At 32.4% G+C, this 20,158-nt stretch overlaps 1 protein-coding gene across 11 annotated transcripts in view; it reads right to left on the bottom strand.

Annotated features, from left to right (window-relative positions):
- LOC145241378 (G-protein coupled receptor dmsr-1-like) overlaps window positions 1–20,158 on the bottom strand; it is a 921,194-nt gene that overhangs the window by 433,094 nt on the left and 467,942 nt on the right. For 8 of the 11 annotated variants that reach the window (XM_080104266.1, XM_080104273.1, XM_080104271.1 and 5 more), the window contains one exon: window positions 16,709–16,773. The exons of the other annotated variants lie outside the window; for them this stretch is intronic. The gene's annotated coding sequence lies outside the window, so the exon portion shown is untranslated. The remainder of the gene's footprint in view (window positions 1–16,708; window positions 16,774–20,158) is intronic. 11 annotated transcript variants of the gene reach the window in all.

Genomic DNA, 20,158 nt, shown 5'->3' with positions numbered 1-20,158 from the left:
ATGTTAAGGGTTATAATAGGGGTCAAATAAAAAAAAATAACAGTTTTTATTTCGCTCAGCATACACCTCCAAACACCCGGGAAAAGCCGGACACCCATGCTAGTATATCTATAAAAGCGAACGTGTCTGTGTGTCTGTGTGTACATTCCCTACGCAATAACATTGTCAATTTTCAGTCTACATGCTCGAAATTTTATATCCAGGTTACTGAGATTTGGGAAAACCTTTGTGATCGTTTATCGCACAAAAATTTGCCCGTTAAAGGGTCAATGTTCAAATATTTGACTTTTGAGAACTCTACCAAACTCCTCCGACAATTTTGAGTCTAAACACTTGAAATTTTAGATATAGGTTCCTTGGACATGGATCTAACTTAATAACTTGATTTGAGCTCAAAACAATAAATGTTAAGGGGTCATAATAGGGATCAAATAAAAAAAAATTGACCTCTGCGGTCTCTACCAAATTACAATTTCTGGTTTGAACATTTGAAATTTTACATAAAGGGTATTCAGAGAGGGCACGCTTTTACATCGGTTTAGATCGAAAATTTTTAGTTACCAATATATAAATGCATGTATGTATGTTTGCATGTCTGCCTAAAACCTTCGACAGAGGCAACGGATTTTACCAAGATTACTATCGTTTTAAAGTTTGACCCTTCATACGACAAATATCGAAAAATTGGTTAAAGACATTAATACCTTCACCTTCAACTGGGCACTTTTCTACAGGGGGGGTCGCTTTTTTCGCCGATATTTTCGAAAGTTATTCTCTCTTTTAGATTGCCTAGCCTTAATTTAAACATAACTCACTTCAGGTTTGACGATGGTCATAACTGCACAGACGTTAGTTTTTTTCCCCTTCTTTCCCTCCTTCGCGGTACGGGTTCGAGCCTGCCTTCCTACTATCACTTTTTTTTTGCTCAACATACACATCCAGCACCCAGGCAACACCAGGCTGAAATGCTAGTATATCTATAAAAGTGAACTTGTCTGCATGCGTGTATGTGTACATTTCCCTACACAATTACTCTGTCAATTTTCAGTCTACAGACTCGAAATTTGATATACAGGGTAATAACATTTGGGAAAATCCTGTTAATTTATTTTCGGACAGACATTTGGCTGTTAACGGGTCAAAGTTCAACGATTTGACCTTTGAGAACTATACCAAACTCCTCCGTAAATTTTGAGTATAAACAATTGAAATTTTAGATATAGGTTCCTTGGACATGGATCTTACTAAATAACTTGATTTCAGCCAAAAGAAATAAATGTTGAGGGGTCATAATAGGGGTGTATTTTAAAAAAAAGGAGCTCGGCGGTCTCCACCAAATTACTCTGACAATTTCTGGTCAAACATTTGAAATTTTACATAAAGGCTATTCAGTGATAAGACACGCTTTTAAATCGGTTTGGGTCGAAATGTTGAGCTACCAATATATTAATGTATGTATGTATGTATGTTTGCATGTCTGCCTAAAACTTTCCATAGAGGCGGTGGATTTTCACAAGATGAGTATCGTTTGAAGCCCGACCCTTCAGACGAAAAATACCGAAAAATTTGCTAAAACATTAATTCCTTCACCCTGAACTGAGCGCTTTTCTACAGGGAGGGGTCGCTTTTTTTCACCGATGTTTTCGAAAGTCATCCTCTCTTTTCAACTGTCCAGCCTTAATTAAAACCTACGTCACTCGGCGTTTGACGTTGGTCGTAACATCAACGTAACGTTTTTTTTTCCGTTCTTTTCCTCCTTCACGTTACGGGTTCAAGTCTGCTTCTTACTATCACTTTCTTTTGCTCAACATACACCTAGAAACACCCGAGCAACGCCGGGTTGATATGCTAGTCAATAATATTTTTTTCAAATATTCATTCTTACTTATTAATCTGGATTTATTACACCCTATTTTTTCTTTATTTCTTCATTTTTCGTCGATCTTATTAAAACGGTTTACGTTTCAATTTTTATTATTTAAGACAGGCACCCTTCTAACTGACTAAATTATATATATAAACCTGCATACATATATATATATATATATATATATATATATATATATATATATATATATATTATGTTTTTAAATTGCTCGGCAATTACGCTACACTGAATATTCTGCATTTCATTCATGTGAGGATTCTTCAAACTATTTACTGATATAGATTTTATTTCGTGTTTTTATATATTCCCATTGTACTCGGTTTTCACGTAAGCCACTGAAATGTGTCTTTATTGTTACATCCTGTTTTTGTAGCCAATAAGGAAATGGTAAACTTGACCTCTAATTCACTAATTTCCTTATTCTTTTTGGTTGGAATAAGATTCTCTTTTCATGAAGGATGTGCCTTAATTTTAACGTAGATGTTTTTCAATCAAATTAAAGTTTATACAAGTGTATTTGTTAATATATTTCATATTAACTATCATTCTCATTCTCCTGAATACTACTATCATTTTTATTATTGTTGTTAATATTATTAACACATATACGGATTTTTAATCCGCTGGTGGATGTCTTAGTTCAGTTTAGATATAGGATAGATCAGAGAAAATGTATCTATTTGATAGATGCAGAGCATATATAGTATAAAATTTTGTTGAAAATTAAATGACTCACGTTTTATTTATAACCTTCGATTATTTCCTATATATATATATATATTATATTTTATATATATGTATATATATATATATGTATATATATATATATATATATATATATATATACATGGGTATATATATGTGTGTGTCTGTGTGTGTGTTTATTAACATATTCACATTTTATCTGTTTGATGTATAATGTCTTACAACAATATAATACGTTTTTTTTAGTTTTGGAACTTCAATAGTGTTAAATATAATAATGTCGAATGAACAGGGTAAAATATACTTATGGCAAGCAGAAAACATTAAACAACTGTGAGTTTCATTACAGGTTCTAGAAGAAAAAATAGTATTTACAATTTATAAAACTGTTATCTTGCGATGGTCTAATAGATTTTGTGTTTTTACAACATGGTTGCGTAGGTTCTGAGACAGAAACCTTCGATGACAACTTTTAGACGTAGATTAAAAATAAAATGTATACTATTCAATCTACAGACGTAGAAAATCGTGTTTTGTCTTGTGTTACTCTAGCTATTCCTATTTCTTATCTTAGGCTTTATTTTTTAAAAGCACAGCTTTAATTAAGAAATTAGCGCGAAATAACTGAGCGATTGTACGGACACCGTTTATCTTTCCACAAACTGCAAAATAAAGAAGTACAGAGCATCGTTTTTCGTTTCGTCTGAGTGATTTGCTGAGTTATATCAAAATATCTCTGTGGAATTGGCAATCGGCATGGGCATAGTGTCAAAACGCAAGACACGACGATGATTTACCAACACAAGAAAGCGAAAAAGAAAACGGGAAGATAAAAATTCATAGAAAAAGAAAGCGCCATTGGAAACCAATCCAATCTTAAAACTTATCCGTCTAGAACTAATTTTTATTCAATTCATTGCATGTGTTTTCTATCAAGAAACGAATTTGAGATAAGTAATTTAAAAAAAAAACTACTAGACAGGTTGTAAACACAAACTGACTTCTCTATTTCTCAGATAAAGCCTCGCATGGAGATCCGGAGATCTGTCCGTCGTTCGGTTGTCTACTCAGTCATCTATAGTCCCTTGTTTTAAATAACTCGTAAACCTCTGGTTAGCTGCTATGGAATAACGTATAAACGCTGTCTGAATTGGCATTCCTTTTTAAAACATAAGTCAGTATATATTGATGCGTTACGTTTAGTGTAAAATAGCTGCTACGTTGGTAAAAGCTTGGCACAAACCTGGGATTCAAATTTAATCGACAAAACTCAGGCATAAAAGCATATTCAAATTAAAATATAGTAGTAGTAGAACTAGTATTTGTCGTGATAGTAGGATAATGGGCAGTGGTTGTAGTAGCAGCGTTAATAGTTGTAACCAATAGTTATATAATTTTCCTTGAATAACCATTACGTCGGAGTCACCAATATGCAAAGTACGGTCATTTAGAGAGACAATTGCATATTTACATATTATCAAGAACCACGACGAAAATTATTATGCTCATATTGTTTATTATTTACAGACGCATATTCACACTAACAAATATATAGACATTCACAGACTAATAAGAGAGGTTGGTCTGTATCATTTGTTTCAAAATGCAATGTTGGTCAGCAATTTAAAATATTTTTCTATTAGGTTATAAAAATTTGTTAAAGTAGAAATTTCACTTGCCTATGATAATTATGTATGAACTATCACTTACGTTTTTCCGCTACCTCATAATTTGAAATACCATTTTCGCTCGGCTAATATGCGTAAAGTCTCATAAATCTATTGATGAACGCGCATCTGTAACTATTAACGTTGCTTTTTATATCGCAATTTAACTGTTTTACGTAGTTTCTCATCGTTCTCCATTTATTTCTATCCCCAATGAGAATGAACATCGAAAGCTGTTGTCTGTAAATTAACGTTTCTATTACTCTCACATGTCAAGATGGAAAATAAACGAGAACACTGCGTGTTCTTTTTTTCATGTCTATCCATGTGTTGTTTTATGTCTTTAGCTTAATATTCTTTCGTATCAAAATAAGAAATAAAGGAAAAAAACAATTCAGTAAGTGAATGCTGTTACTCGTTTTAGCTACTTATACTTGCTTGATCTTATTTCTGTTTAAAGAGATAGCTTATATTTAAGACATTTGAAATGTAATGTCCATAACTGGGCAAAGTAGTTAACATTTACTAAATGTCAATATTTCTTTTATATATTCAAGGTTAAAGGCTTAAAGTGGGTGTGTTAAACTTGATATCAAGGTAGAGATTCGTCAATTCCATAGCTGTACTTTGCAAATGAATACCGGAAATATTCATATTTTTATGTTAAATGTTCTGTATCCAGAAATAATTATAAAATAAGAGAATGTTAATTTTAATTTAAAAAAAAAAAAACGTTATTATAAAAGTTCTGGCTTTGTCCGTCAGCTTTGTTAGGGTAAAACTGATGACGTCTACGTATTTGAGTATTGCTAATAAGTATGTCGATAATTAATATAAATTCCTATAAAAGTTACAATATACAAATTAAGAAAGAATAAGAGTTTAACCTATGTGGATTCGTATTCACGGATTACATCAGTCTTTGACAGACTATGAATACCCACGAAGGGATGCCTAAGCGTGAAATTTTTTTGCCAGGAGGTGCACAATCTCTAATCATCTCTCCTGTGTCGACATTGTTAAATACCTGTAGCAAGTGAAGTGAATGTGCAGCACAACTGGAAACAAATGCCGGGATAAGCGGAGAGCACATACAGCATCTGGAATTCCCAAATGGCCACTTGAAAAGTGTGTACGTACAACCCATGGTTTTGTTAAATATGTTCTTTGAATAAGGAGACAAGGGAGTTGCACTGTGTATGATTATACAGGGTGCCCCAAAATGTTCTTGTAGCTACAAAAACGTAAAATAACAATTAAAGAATATGTTGTTTTTTTTGTAAATGAACGCAGAATTCCATTTTATTTTAATAAGGTCAAAGTTAATCTATATCTGTATTTATGAATTTTTATACATATATTTCACATTTGAGATCCGTACTTTTTCGAAAATAACATTGGTACAGTAACAATTATTTCTCAGCAATATTGTGTCATGCTAAATAATTTTCTGGGGGCAAAACTAAATAAACTCTAGTACAGAAATAATGTATGGAGTAAACAAGACGGCGCCACCTCTCATAGTTCTAGACGTGGAACAAACATTCTGAAGGAAATGTTCTCGAATCAATGTATTTCCTTGCGTGCTGAGATTGGTTGGACCGCAAACTTTTCTCTGCTACACTCTTGCAGTTTTGTTCTTGTGGAAATATTTGAAGTTACAAATATTCAGCCACCGCCCTCGATCTCTTGAAGACTTAAAACGAGCCTTTCGTCCTAAAATTGGTGCTATACTACTTGAAACGATCTATCGAGTTATTGAAAACTGTAGTGAACATCTACAGTGTGTGTTAACAATGATGGGAAACGTTTGACCGATTTAATATTTAAGACTGTGGAATAAAATGGCATTCTACATACATTTTAAAAAATAAAAAAAATCATTTCTTTATTTAATTGATATTTAATTTTTTTGACAAACAGATGTGTCGGGTCATTATAGGACATCCTATGCATATACTAAAGACCTTACTTATACAGACAATAAAAGTATGCAATAAATATTATGTTAATTTGTAATCATTTCCACAGCAATCTTCAGAAAATTTAGTAAGTGATCCAGGGAAATCATCCAACGAAAGCTTAGTTATTTGGTATTTAATCTCTTATTAGTTATTTATTAGTTAATTAATATATTAGTTAATTAATTATTAGTTAATTATAACGTAATCTCTTATTAGTGAACATATTATCATTTTAAAAAGCGTACATGGGAAAATGTATTGCTATATTGATATCAGTATTGATATATATATATTACAGCCTGACAAAAGAGATAAAAAAATTATACAATACTAATATAGTGTGATATATAATTTTGTCACATATGATCTTTGATAGCCATGAGAAATTATTTTATTACTGACAGGCTCTATTTTTTGTTAAATTTTGCTTCGTGTATAATTTTTTTTATATTACTCATTGTCCGCTCTGGGGTGATTTATAGCAAAAAAAAAAAAACGTTATTATATTGACAATATTAAAATAGTATATCGATCTTAGTCAGAATACAAATGTGATTTATTAGCCTAAATTCTATTTAGTTCATATAATTTATAATTCTGTCGGCATACTTTTTAATTGCATGTCGAATTAGAGTGTTGATGTTTCAATTCCCCTCAAAGTCAGTTTATAATTTAACTGATGCATATTAATTATTTTTTTTTAGGAATATTTGATTCCAGCAGTTATGTTTTGGGACGTTTTCAGTCTTGTGTATCCCGTTTTTTTTCTGTCTGTTAGGCAATACGAAAAGCTAATATAACCCTAATTTCAGAATATGGAGATTAAATCCCAATCACCAAGGACAACATAAATGTAAAGTCGAACAACATTTAAGAGAAACAGTGCAGTGACGCAATTCGTAAAGAAGCCCTCGTATACCAAGAATGACTTACCTGAAAAATAAATATCGAGAAAGCTAATAATTGTTGCTGTGTATATGCGAGTGTAAGTAACAGAAAATGGGAGCAACCTGAACTTTAATCATTTTAAATGAAAATCTGAATTGTATAAACATTTTTTTATTACGTTTTCACCCCAAACAAGGCACATTGCCACTTTGGTGTATAGGGCTACTATAAGGGGTAACAACTACTGGGGTAATATGTAGGGATTTGGGCAGCAAGATGTCGGTTCACGTTGCGCTTGAACTTCTGCACGTCGGTACAGTTGGGGAAGCAGGGACCTGGAATGGAATTCCAAAGTCTAGCGGTTCTGAGGGAGAAACTATTGGAATAGAAATATCTTTTACATGTATGGATCTCTACAGTATGGGGGTGGGCTTTTGCAGCCTGTCGGGTTTGTCGAGGGTGCTCACGTCGTGGGGGCACAAGTGCTTGCAGTTCGTTAGAGCATTCACGATGAAAATACTTGTAGAACAGGCAGAGTGATTCAATGTTTCGCGATGGGACAGAGGCTGAAGCTTAGATGCCAGTTCAGGGCCTATAAGATTTGCGACTCTCTTTTGAACCTTGTCTAGGAGCGAGAGACTAGTAGCCGATGCACCAGCCCAGTTTACTGCTGAGAATATGCTCTTTTTATAAAGTGTGTATGGTGTCATTATTTTAGTTATTTATTTGCATGCTCAAACCTAATATGTTTTGTTAAGAAAATATCCATGGATTAACAGGTATAAAAATAAAATATATCTAAACTTAGAGAACCCAAACTCCATGACAGTCTGTAAATATCAGTTGAAATCTGAGTATGTGTATGCCGCCATCAATCCTCTGAGGACTAAGATTTACAGTCACAGTCGTCTCCATACTACTCGGTTGAGTTTAGCGTGATCAATTTGGTTCGAGACGCACAGGAGTTTAACAGTAACTGTACTAAACTAAAAATTCTCGTCAAGTCTCGCAAACTACAGAATGTCCGCAACTACCCTATCTATCTTAAAGTGTCTTAATTATTATTGACTTCAATCTCCAGTCATTTGTTCCAGTCATTTGTTCCAGCCATTTTCCCCATCTTGATTAATAACCCTATGTAAACTCCGTTTTGTGTGGATTCGTGGACAACTTATTCTTCCTTCTCATGCTGAAATACTTATTTCCACTTTTTATATTATCGTTTTCCTCTCTTTGTATATCAGAAAGACTGTTAGCGAACTTGAGGGCATCAAGCATCATTTGCTTCTAATATGTATTTGTTTTTGTTTTTGTGTTCTTTTTTGTGGCGATTTCGAAAACAGTTTGTCTGCTATTTAAGAAATTCTTATCAGCAAGACCGTGGAAATTCCACGGAATATTAAATATATTTAATCAACAAATTGATAATGCTGATTCATTACCAGATTGCGCTGACAATGAACTGTTTTTTTTTTGGGGGGGGGAGAAAAAGAAAACCAACAATATGCCGGAAATATAAATGTATAAGCATTTTTATGAAACTAGAGCCCAAAACACAGTGTTCCCCTTTTTTAGAAACAACTCTCATGATATATGATGAATAAAAGAGAAAATGAGGATAATATGTTAAGAGCTTACAAGTGTACTGCAAACTACTCTTAAATTTGAGATATAATAAGCTTTACAAAGCATAGCACACTTCTCACCCTTCTTAGTCATAAATCTCTGTAGATCAAAACAAATAATAATAATAATAATAATAATAATAATAATAATAATAATAATACTACTACTAATAATAATAATAACAATAACAATAATTATAATAATAATAATATTAATAATAATATAATTCGGTATGGAAAAATGCGCACTACCGACCAGGAGAACAGAAAAAATAAAAGCTACAGAAGGCATAGTACTACCAAATCAAATAGAAATTAGGGCACTAGGTGAACATGATAGCGACACTTGGGAGTACTTGGGAATGCTGAAGGCAGAAGCCATAAAAGCAACGGAAATGAAAGAAAATTAGGGAAGAAATACCCCAGAAGAAGAAAAAAAATCCCTCAAAACAAAACTGAACAGTCGAAAGTTTATAAATGGATAAACATGTTGTCAGTGTCACTAATAATGTTTTGAACCTTTTATGAGCTGGACCCAAGGACTAAGAAATCTTTACTTGAGAACCAAGACATTATGATGATGCACAATGCACCGCAGCTAAAGGATGATATGGACCGACTACATATGAAAAATTAAAGCCGTAGGAAGAGGGCTGCTCAGTATAGAACACACACAAAAAAAAAAAAACGATTAGAAAAATACATAATGCGGAACACAGACTAAATAATTACTGCAGCGTGAGACACAGAGGAAACGAAAAACAAAAGGAGACGAGGAATAAGACAAGGAAAGAAAATGGGTAGAGAAACAGCTACATGGACGATTCATAAAGATTACAATAAAAAAGACTAATAAAAACATTTGGAAATGGCAACAAAAAGTAAACCTTAGTAGGTAAACTGAATCGCTAATAATAGCTAAGGAAGATAACGCAATTAGAACCAAACACATTAATACAAGGATCGACAAGACACAAGAAAACAGCAAATGTACATTCTGTAGGCAAAGAGACGAAACAATAAACTACATAATGAGTCAGTGCAGCCAACTAGCTCAAAAATATAAAAATAGACATTACTAAGTAGGGAAGGCAGTATATTAGATCTTGAAAACACAAATGATACAAATACAAATCGGAAAAAAATACTGGAAAATGAAAGTCACAATATCATAGTTGGCATTAATATACAAACGGATAAACCATCAAAGAAAGAAAGCTGGGTGTCATAATAGTTAGCAATAAGGAAATGTTCTGCAAGCTTGAAGATTTTGTTGTTCCAGAAGACCACAGAGTAAAGATCAAGGCACGGGAAAGTTGCATAAATACATAAAACTGTCCAGAGAGACCAAAGGAGTCTGGAAAATGAAGAAGGTCAGGATAGCACCACTAATAGTAAGAGAGCTAGGAAAGATACCGAAAAACTTTGAAACAAGAATAGGAGAGATTGGAATGAGTGATGGCAGAGAATATACAACGGATTCTTATAAGGAAAACTGCATAAATAGTAAGCAAAACCCTTGAATGTAGAGACTAACATCACACATAAACTGCACTCAAACCGGACACAAAATGGGAACAGATCCTAAACACAAAGGAACACCCCATGGAATCATGAAAACTGAGACTATATAATTGAAAAATACCACCAACATTTTATGTGCCACTATTAAACGGCATCACATCAAATGATCAGGGTAAAGGAGGATTAAAAAAACGAGGAAAGAAAGCACTAGCCAGACCTCCGATGGATAAGAGCAAAGAGGACGGGGACCTTGGTGAGGCTTATTGCCACCCAAATTCCAGTAAAGATCAATGATCGCCGCCAACGAAAAATCAATGGTAAGCGGCTGTTGCGATAATACAAATTATTTTGCAAAGTTTTTCGAACGAATTGAAAAATCTTGAAATCTGGGAAGACTTTTTTTCACTCAGATCCAGAAAACAACAAGTTGTTCTCAAAGAGCTGGTGGCGTGCGTGACTACTCCTAGTGTGTAAATAATAATAATAATAATAATAATAATAATAATAATAATAATAATAATAATAAAGAAGAAGAAGAAGAAAAAGAAGAAAAGAATATTAATAAAATTTATAGTAACTTTTATATTATTTATTTTTTTGTGTTTATCTGTTTATTTTCAATCTGTCCATACCAATTTTGATCGGTAACTATTGGATCGATATGGCTGAGATTTTGTATAAACTTGTATTATGATAATGATATGCGACCTAAATTTTACTATTCGGGACAAGATCACAGTGTAGTATCTGTTCTTCAGATTCTGCGCTTCAATTTCTTGTTCTCTGTCAGTGGAGGAGAAATCCTTCACGACTGAGACAATTGTTATTGTTGTTCCTTTTCTCCACGTTAAAAAACGACCCTGGTGTCTAACTCTGTCCCGTGGGGAGGCATTGTAAATAGGTACCAGTTTAATCCAGACTAAAGGATGAATAGGACTTAGTATTGCATGAAGAAAGCAGCAATTTAACCATTTTAAACATCACTCTCACATGAATCACTTAAGCCAACGCGCTATAACCTTTTGCTATCTGTAACATTTACTACTAGTATTATTAATAGTTATAATAAAAATAATAATGGTATTTACCAAACGGATTAGATACATGTATGCATTAAAAAGTTGACAAAATTACTTATAATATAAGCAGTTCATTATCATAACTTCCGTTTAAATATCATCAGGAGGAATATAAAGTGAATGTATGCTTTAAAATCATCAATTTTGATTGAATATTTTATTTATTCTGTATTTATATACGGTTATGACATATTTTCGGCGTAAAATGACCCACTAAAGTGTCGACATGCTTAAAATACGCAAACCAATTCATATCTTTCTGAAGGGCATATTTCTGTTTTGCAATACATGAATAAAGAGTAAAACAGAATATCTGTGTTTTTTTATAAGGAGGATCAAAGAATTCTAATACGGTTTTGAAAGACTCTTTATTTTATCATTCAGTGGTTTTGCCTAAAGCTGGGATTTTTAATATAAAACTAATCAAATCAAAACCTGCATTTCTTCGGAAAAGAACGACACGACTACATGCATATGAATTCGTTCAATAGAAAATTACCCTCAGAATGTAACTGAGAAGATTATTTCTAATTCGCACTCAGTATTTAAAAAAAAGAAAAAGGGAAAAATATCTTATTTGATTATATAGAAACTAATAGACACTCAATATAAATAGGTCATAAAGTATTTCGTGATTTATTCTGCAGAGCTGTGCCTAAGCTGTTTTTTTTCCATTATACACTGTCTTCTAAAGTTGACCATCTTCAAGTCCTATTTTAAATTACTATATCCCGGCGAGTTTCTGATTTGTTTGCAAGTTTTAGTAAAGATGATGTTTGCGCGAGCCTATTCTAGTCTCACACAAAAACACGAGTTCACATTTCAAGCTATATTACTTGTCGCATACACACGCGCACACAGACATACGCGCCCACGTTCACACACGTACATATATTCACGTTCGCGTACATACACTCACATTCACGTGTATATACACACACGCTAACGTACACACATGTACTCACACACGCGCACATGAACGCACACATGGACGACGTCACTTCCGCTTTCAATGGAAATCCACACATGCGCAAAAGACCAGCAGAAACACCTATAAAAGAAAGAGCAACAACCGGCTTCTCCCTTTTTTGAGACTAGCCTCCTAAGTGGTTGCTCGGCGCGCTAGCTGCCGCCGTTTAGTCAGGCGCGCGCCCACGCGTACCTTACACCTCTTGCTACTATGTGTGACAAAAAGCTAACAGACCGTACGTACACATTCTCACCCTTTCTCTCTCCATGAACTGGATGGATATTCTCACTCTTTCTCTCTCTATCTACTACTGGTCCCTGAGAACACCTTCGCGTAGCTGACTGCTAACTGACGTCAACTCTCTATCCTCTTCTTTGTCTACACGCTGGACTGTTCCCATTTTCCACTACATCATTCAGTTCTTTTCCCACGCGCGAACAAATGATAGTGACCCGAACTTGAGATGAACACACGTTTCCTTTTTCCTTCTATACTACCAATCCTGCAACAAATGATGGTTACACCTGCGCGGGCATGAACACGTGTTATATCTAAAACATTCATTCTTTCAACAGTAAATAAACGACACGTTTACCTTATCCATCTATTTAGTCTTTGTTTCCTTCATTCCATTCGTTTCATTATTCTTTTGTAACGGGATTGGGATTTATATATCCCAGTCCCCTACATGTTGTATGTGACTATTAGTTGTGTAGAAGAGTTTTCCTGGTCTATTTTTATAAATTATGAGATTGTTATATTAGTGAGACCAAATGCCGAACACAATGTCATTGCCACCATATAAAGACGTGTGTACTCTCTTCATTTTATGCTAAGAAAAAGTGAATATATACACATTTTAGTAGTTTAAACTACACACACACACACACACACACACACACACACACACACACACACACACATATATATATATATATATATATATATATATATATAGTAATCTTCATGCAAATCCTTTCGCTATATCACAGCTACTTAGTGTGTCTATACTAGCAGCTACCTCAGGCTAGGATTAAAGCTTGACCGCTTAGGCGACAATCGGAACTCTAAGATTTACGCTAATATATATATATATATATATATATATATATATATATAATTAAAAGCTGTCTCCGACCACGCGTTGCTGAAGCTCGGTTTGTTTAAATAGAAAACAAACAAAAGGCAAAATTTATGTTTCTTTGTGTTTATGTTCTCAATACACGTGGATACAATATTTTGAGGTGTTTTTTTTTTCGTGCAGATTTAGAGAGTTTCTGATTTGGCGACTGTAGAACAGGCAACATACTTGTCCCTGTGAGAAGCAATCACGGTTTAGATGTTAGGCACACAAATGTAAAAATTGTATTTCGGCCCTGTTAATAGTTATTGCAGACGCAAGCGAATTTTGAATTGCAATATCTTAAATTTAAATGGTATATCCGTTAACATCATCTATTGCATGTTCGCTCTGCGTTCTCCCCAAGTTATACAAAAATTATATAAAAACATATTTTTAATCAAATTATAAATGCTTACCTTTAAAACAAAAGCTTGTGCGAAAATGTTTCGGCTTATCATTGGTTTTAAATTAATTTTCGTCATCCATTTTGTCATCCTGAGAAAGTCCCCTGAAAATGTTGGCGAATCGATTATATTTTTCTAATGCTATGTATACGTTTTCTATTTCCCGATATATATATATATATATATATATATATATATATGCATCTATATATATACATATATATACATACATACATATATATATATATGTGTGTGTGTGTGTGTGTGTGTATGTGTGTATACACATTATTCTCTGGAGTATATATAGTTATAAACATTTAAAACATGTACGCTTTCTATTATAAAGGTAATTGTTTAAGCGTGTTTTGCTGACTAATATGAAGTTTTTAAAACCGAACAGTATCATATATATATATATATATATATATATATATATATATACATATATATATATATATATACATATATATATATATATACATATATATATATATATATATATATATATATATATATATAAGCCTGAGGTGTCCTAGAGTGGAGGAAACGCCGAATATTTAGTGTAGTTTAATCGCCATATATATTTTATAAATTACTAACTAGCTCTACGTACGTATTGAGAACTTTTGAAGTAAATACTTAGTTTACGCATAAATCTATACTTTCGTATATTAATTTCATGTGAATAAATTAAGTATTTATATATATATATATATATATATATATATTAGGTTTACTTCTATAACGGTTGTAAGTGTTTTTTGTAAAATTCGGATACTTGTAGTTTTTATTAGGAGAAGCTTCTTGTAGTTTTCAACTAAAGATATATTTTATAGTTTTAATTCTCGATCTATTAAATAAAATAACTGTCTATCTATTTTCCTAAATATCAAAATATAAATGGCGCTAACTAGATATAAAAAAAAAAACTATTTGTTAATGTAGTAAAGATTGAAATTCCAAATCTGGATCTCATCACTAGATTGATGTGTTTTCTCTTTCTCTCAATACTGAGAAAATACTTTTCATAATTGCCAATGAATCTATCTGGCTATACAACTGGCGAGCCAAGGAAATGAGAAAACTGCGAAACATCAACAGATGACATATATACATGTTACGAGTGGAATTTGATGGAATTCCAATGAAACTCTCAATCCTAATACACACATATGTGGATAACATTTTCCTATTTTATTCTCGAAAAATAAGAAAAAACCCTCTGTATTGGCGTTCACTTCTGTTGAATAAAGCCCAAACCCTATGGATTACATCTTCTTTTATTGAAACTAGTATACGGCAAAGAACGGTGAATAGATCTCATGAAATTACATCGAATAAGAGTTATTAAACCATGGAATTAATTTGGATGATTGTCAACAGTAATATCTAAAATTGCGTATATTTAAGGTCAAAGCGATAAAATGGTCAAACTAATGCAATGACTAACCGAGCAAATGCTGTCCAGTAAGGGAGTTCATGAATTACTGGAAGTTTATCAATTTTTAATAAAAGGTATGTTTTTATAATTACATTGTCCACATAACACATTCGCCCCTTTTTAAAACGACCTCAAAATCTCAATTTTTCATAGTTTAAGGTGGACGTCTTTTTATTATATTATCAATAATATAATTATACCTTAATCGATTGCATAACCGTACATACAAGCTGCCTTCAATAATTTTCCGAACTTTTTGTAAGGGCACTTTTATTGAGATTAAGCATATAAATCTCTAGTATCGTTTGGAGTCATCTTCTCCGGTTGCAATGCACATGTTGTAACGTTTCAACCACTTATAGAAAGACATATGAAAGTCCTCATGTGTGAGCGTGTCAATGACCCTCGTCAACGCCTCTTTCATCTTCTCAAATGTCTCATAACGTAAGCCTCTAAGGTTTTCGTGGAACTTACAAATACAACCAAAAGTTAATATGCAAGGTCTAAATTTAAAAAAAAGGATTAAGGAACAGTCTGTATGCCCATGTTGGTCGAATAGTTTGTGACAAACATGGATTTCTGGATTGGTGCATTGTCCTGGTGAAAACACCTAATGTGTACAGCGCTGGATTTTTCCGACAGAATCTCATCATATACTCCATGAAAACATCAACAAACCTGTACAAAAAAATCTGGGAACTTATTTAAGGCACCTCTTACATAAAGCGTCTCTTACATAAGGGACCTGGTCCTTGCACTGTATTTTTACAGTATTTTCATATTGCAGAAAATATAATGTAAATAAAAAAAAACAAATAGCATATAAATCGGTAAAGTGTAAAATGTGAAACTTCAACTTAAGTACTCTTTTCGTCGGTTTCAAAGCCAAAATAGATGAGTATTCGCTGACAAGAGCTCGATATGGGTATCTAAAACGGTCCTAATTTTCGGATTTGAAACCGACGGTACCAATAACTTGTCTCATCTAAAAACTTTTTGTAAACAAAATATATATATATAAATACGCTCTTATTGTCGGATTTTCCTTATAATTGAGAACTCTGCTTTATTTCTTTTTCAAAAAAAAATTATATATATATATATATATATATATATATATATATATATATATTCTGGAATTACATTACAGACTACGTAGATAGGAATGATGTCCTAGTCAATGGCGGTACCATCGTATTATATTGCTTTTGTTCGCGTCGCACGTCGATGGACTGCATGTCAACAATATACATCAGAGATGACATCCAGATTTAGAATTTCAAAGGTTCTGGCAATTGCTTTTAATTATACAGTTATTGCTTTGAAAACAGTCATATCCTTAATGAGAAATGGTTATTCAAAACAGAAATACATTACAAATTTCGAATACAGATATTCTGATTAAAGAAATGAGATATCATGGAACTTACGCGAAGGGTTTTTCTATGATGATGAGCAGTATTTTTCGTTATATTGGAGGTCAAGTGCTACCCACCTGCAAAAAAAAAAAAAAGAATTGTACACATATGTAAAGTAGTTGAAAAACAGCTTTTAATAAGACATGTAAATACGATCAACTCGGAAAAGTTTTTGGTGAATAAATTTATAATAATTTAGTCCACCCAAAATAAAGATAATTGCCATTGAAGCGGACGTATAAAGTTCGCCTCCTAACTTATTCTTTTTCACGGAACCGACGTTGCGACTCTATTTTTGCTCTGTCTTTTTTTTCTTTTCATGGTGGCTGTTCGGCTGACTCTCAACGTATAGTCTTCTCCTGTCCCCCAAACTCTCCGCTCGTTAAAATCTTTCTACAAATCTTTGTCTTACACTGTATCTTTGCCTAAAACTAACGCGACGCGCGGAAGTTCGACAACTGTTTTTTTTTTCCATTAATCTGTATAATGTTGTAATAATAAAATTCATTTGCAATTAATAAATATGCGTCAAATCTAATACGAAATATGATTTAAAATTCTTGTAGAAAAGTAATTATCATTGAAACGTAAATATTCCTTAAATAAATAAGAATATGTATATTCGTTATATGTATATAGTAGTCAATCTGAAGATTCCTATATATATATATATATATATATATACGTATATATATATATATATATATATATATATATATATATATAAGAAGCTTTAAATTGACTACTGCTAAAACTACATCGAAAATCAGAAAAAAATGATAACGAATACACTTAACAACAAAAGAAAATGGGCGTTAAGTGCGTGCGTTTCTGACTGACCTTGATGATTCTCTATTAACAGAGTTATGTACCTTTTACCTTGTTCATTGTTCTCTGCCCTTTTTTTAACAAACTTAACCTTCTTATTATTTTAAAAGAACCGCGGTAAATTAAAATAAAATAATCAAATTACGATTGGTTATAAATACACACCTTAATAATGTTAAATATTATTAAAATATTAAAGTAATATTTAGTACAACACAAGCAACAGATTACTAAGTTATGAATCTGAGGCACATAAAATATTACATGTAAAATATTAACATTGGTGCGTGACTTTGTGGCCACCCTGTATAAGGAAAAGAAAATTAACATTCTAAGCTGAACATTACAATCAAAGTTTATTGTTTAACTGAATACTCCACAAAAAATTCAAACAGTCCTTACTCCGTGGAGTTTCAAAATATTATATTCTTGGCATTCTCCTCATCAAAGGACAAAAAAGAAATCAGCAAATAATATTTGTAGCCATGCTAGAATTTGCTAGTTATGGATTACGTGTAACAACCATTTATTGTAATCACAAATTGCCAAGGAGAGAAGTGAATAAAGTTGGATATGTAAAAAGATGTAAATAACAATCTGCGCATAATCAGCCCTACTCTCCATTTCGTATTGCTCTTTTTATTCATTTGGGAATTAACTATATATATATATATATATATATATATATATATATATATATATATACTTTTATTTATATTAGTTTGAAGTTAACCATTGCGTATATCAGGTAAACACTACATCTCTTTGATTTCATTACTATATATATATATGTGTGTATATATATATATATATATATATATATATATATATATATATATACATATTTACTTGATTTCTCCTTGAATTTACTTCATTCTCCCAGCCTTGACAGGCGTGTTTTAAATATTCTCTCCAGTGATTTTTCTTTTAATGATTTGGAATTCATTTTATTTGCGATTTTTTCCAAGGAACTCTGCCTTTTGCATCATTTTGGACCATTTGGAATTTAACCATTGGATTGGACATTTAAAATTTGACCGTTTTGGATTTTACCATTCTTGGATTTGTTACCCTTCACCGGACTATCCATTCATGTGAAATCTTTTTATCATTTTTCTTTTACCTCCTATTCCCCTTACCTCGCCCTTTTTTTAACCAAGTAAGATCTGTGACTTACTTGTAGTTTCATTAAATACTTTTATATGCAAAATCCGATCCTGCATTTTGCTAATACCTGCCCTCTGATGAGAAGGAGAATATTTCTTCGAAACTCCGCGGATTAAGGACTACCACTTATCTTGTGCTTCCTTTTTTAAAATTAAATAGGTTTTTAACTCTTTTTCAAGATGTCTTTTAACATGTTTTATTAATCATTTGTTCATATATATATATATATATATATATATACTAGCAAGAGTACCCGTCGTTGACTGGGTTCAAAAACAGCCTACAGAAAATGGACTCTGATTTATGAAATTATGATAGGTTATGAAACGGAAGAGTTGTAGTGAGATAGCTTCGAATTTGGGGGTATCAAAACCAAAGCAAAATATGATGAAAGTAAAAATAAAATAGATAAACCCCATAATTTATTATACCATACCTTTTCTCACTGAAACCCTTATCATAATATCCTGTCGATCTATATTAAAAAACCTTGTAAAACTTTGTGACATATTTCCATTCTATGGAGGTCAGGCGCGAACTAACACCCCATAGCTTTATTATACCATATTTCTTCAAACTGAAACATAATTATTAAAGTATACTTACGCAGACAGATATGGCAAGTCTTTATTAAATTTTGTGCCTATTTCCATTCTATGGAGACCAGGCGCGAACGCAGAGCCCACAATTTTATTATACCATCCCTATTTAAGTTAAAACATACTTATCAATTATTATTATGTACATCTATATCAAAAACCTTTGTAAACGTTTTTTTTTTAATTTTTACATTTGCTATTGTCATACTTTGTGGACCAGGCGTGTACGCAGACCCCAGAATTTTAAGGAATCATCATTATGCCAGATCAAACATACCCATTCCTGTGTCTCGTTACATCTTCTATCATTATATGTGATCAGTTTTCGATAACAGTCAACCATATAGGAGCCTATTCGTGACCAGACAGACACACAGACATTCAGATTTATATATATATATATATATATATATATATATATATATATATATGATTTTCAGAATGTGAGAGATTGCATATAATAAATTCCACAGCCAAACAACGTCGCAGCCCACAAGAGCCATGGCAGCCAAAGAACCGGAAGTCCAAGACTCGAGTTTCGCCCTCATATATATAATACAAATTTATGATTGTAAATATATATATTGCATGAGTTCAAACAGTGTACTCTTAATAGGATATATTGACATTTCCTTAATCTGCAGAGTTTCAAAGACATCTTTTCTTCTCATCAAATGAAAATTATAGTAAAGCTGCGTAATTGCTCATACTGGCATGAATTGAAACGGCTTTATATAGAAGCCAGTCATAAATGTGTGTGTGCACATATATAATATATAATATATATCAAATCAATTAAAATGAAATAGCTTACTTTCTTTCGTTATTATATTTCTGGTTATTTCATTTTGTGTATATCGAATGCATC

Source organism: Euprymna scolopes, chromosome 20, assembly GCF_053919585.1.
Source record: "Euprymna scolopes isolate OS-2025 chromosome 20, ASM5391958v1, whole genome shotgun sequence".
Lineage (NCBI taxonomy): Eukaryota > Metazoa > Mollusca > Cephalopoda > Sepiida > Sepiolidae > Euprymna > Euprymna scolopes.
Note: the sequence above shows the minus strand (reverse complement) of the source record. Positions and strands in the feature narration are given on the sequence as shown.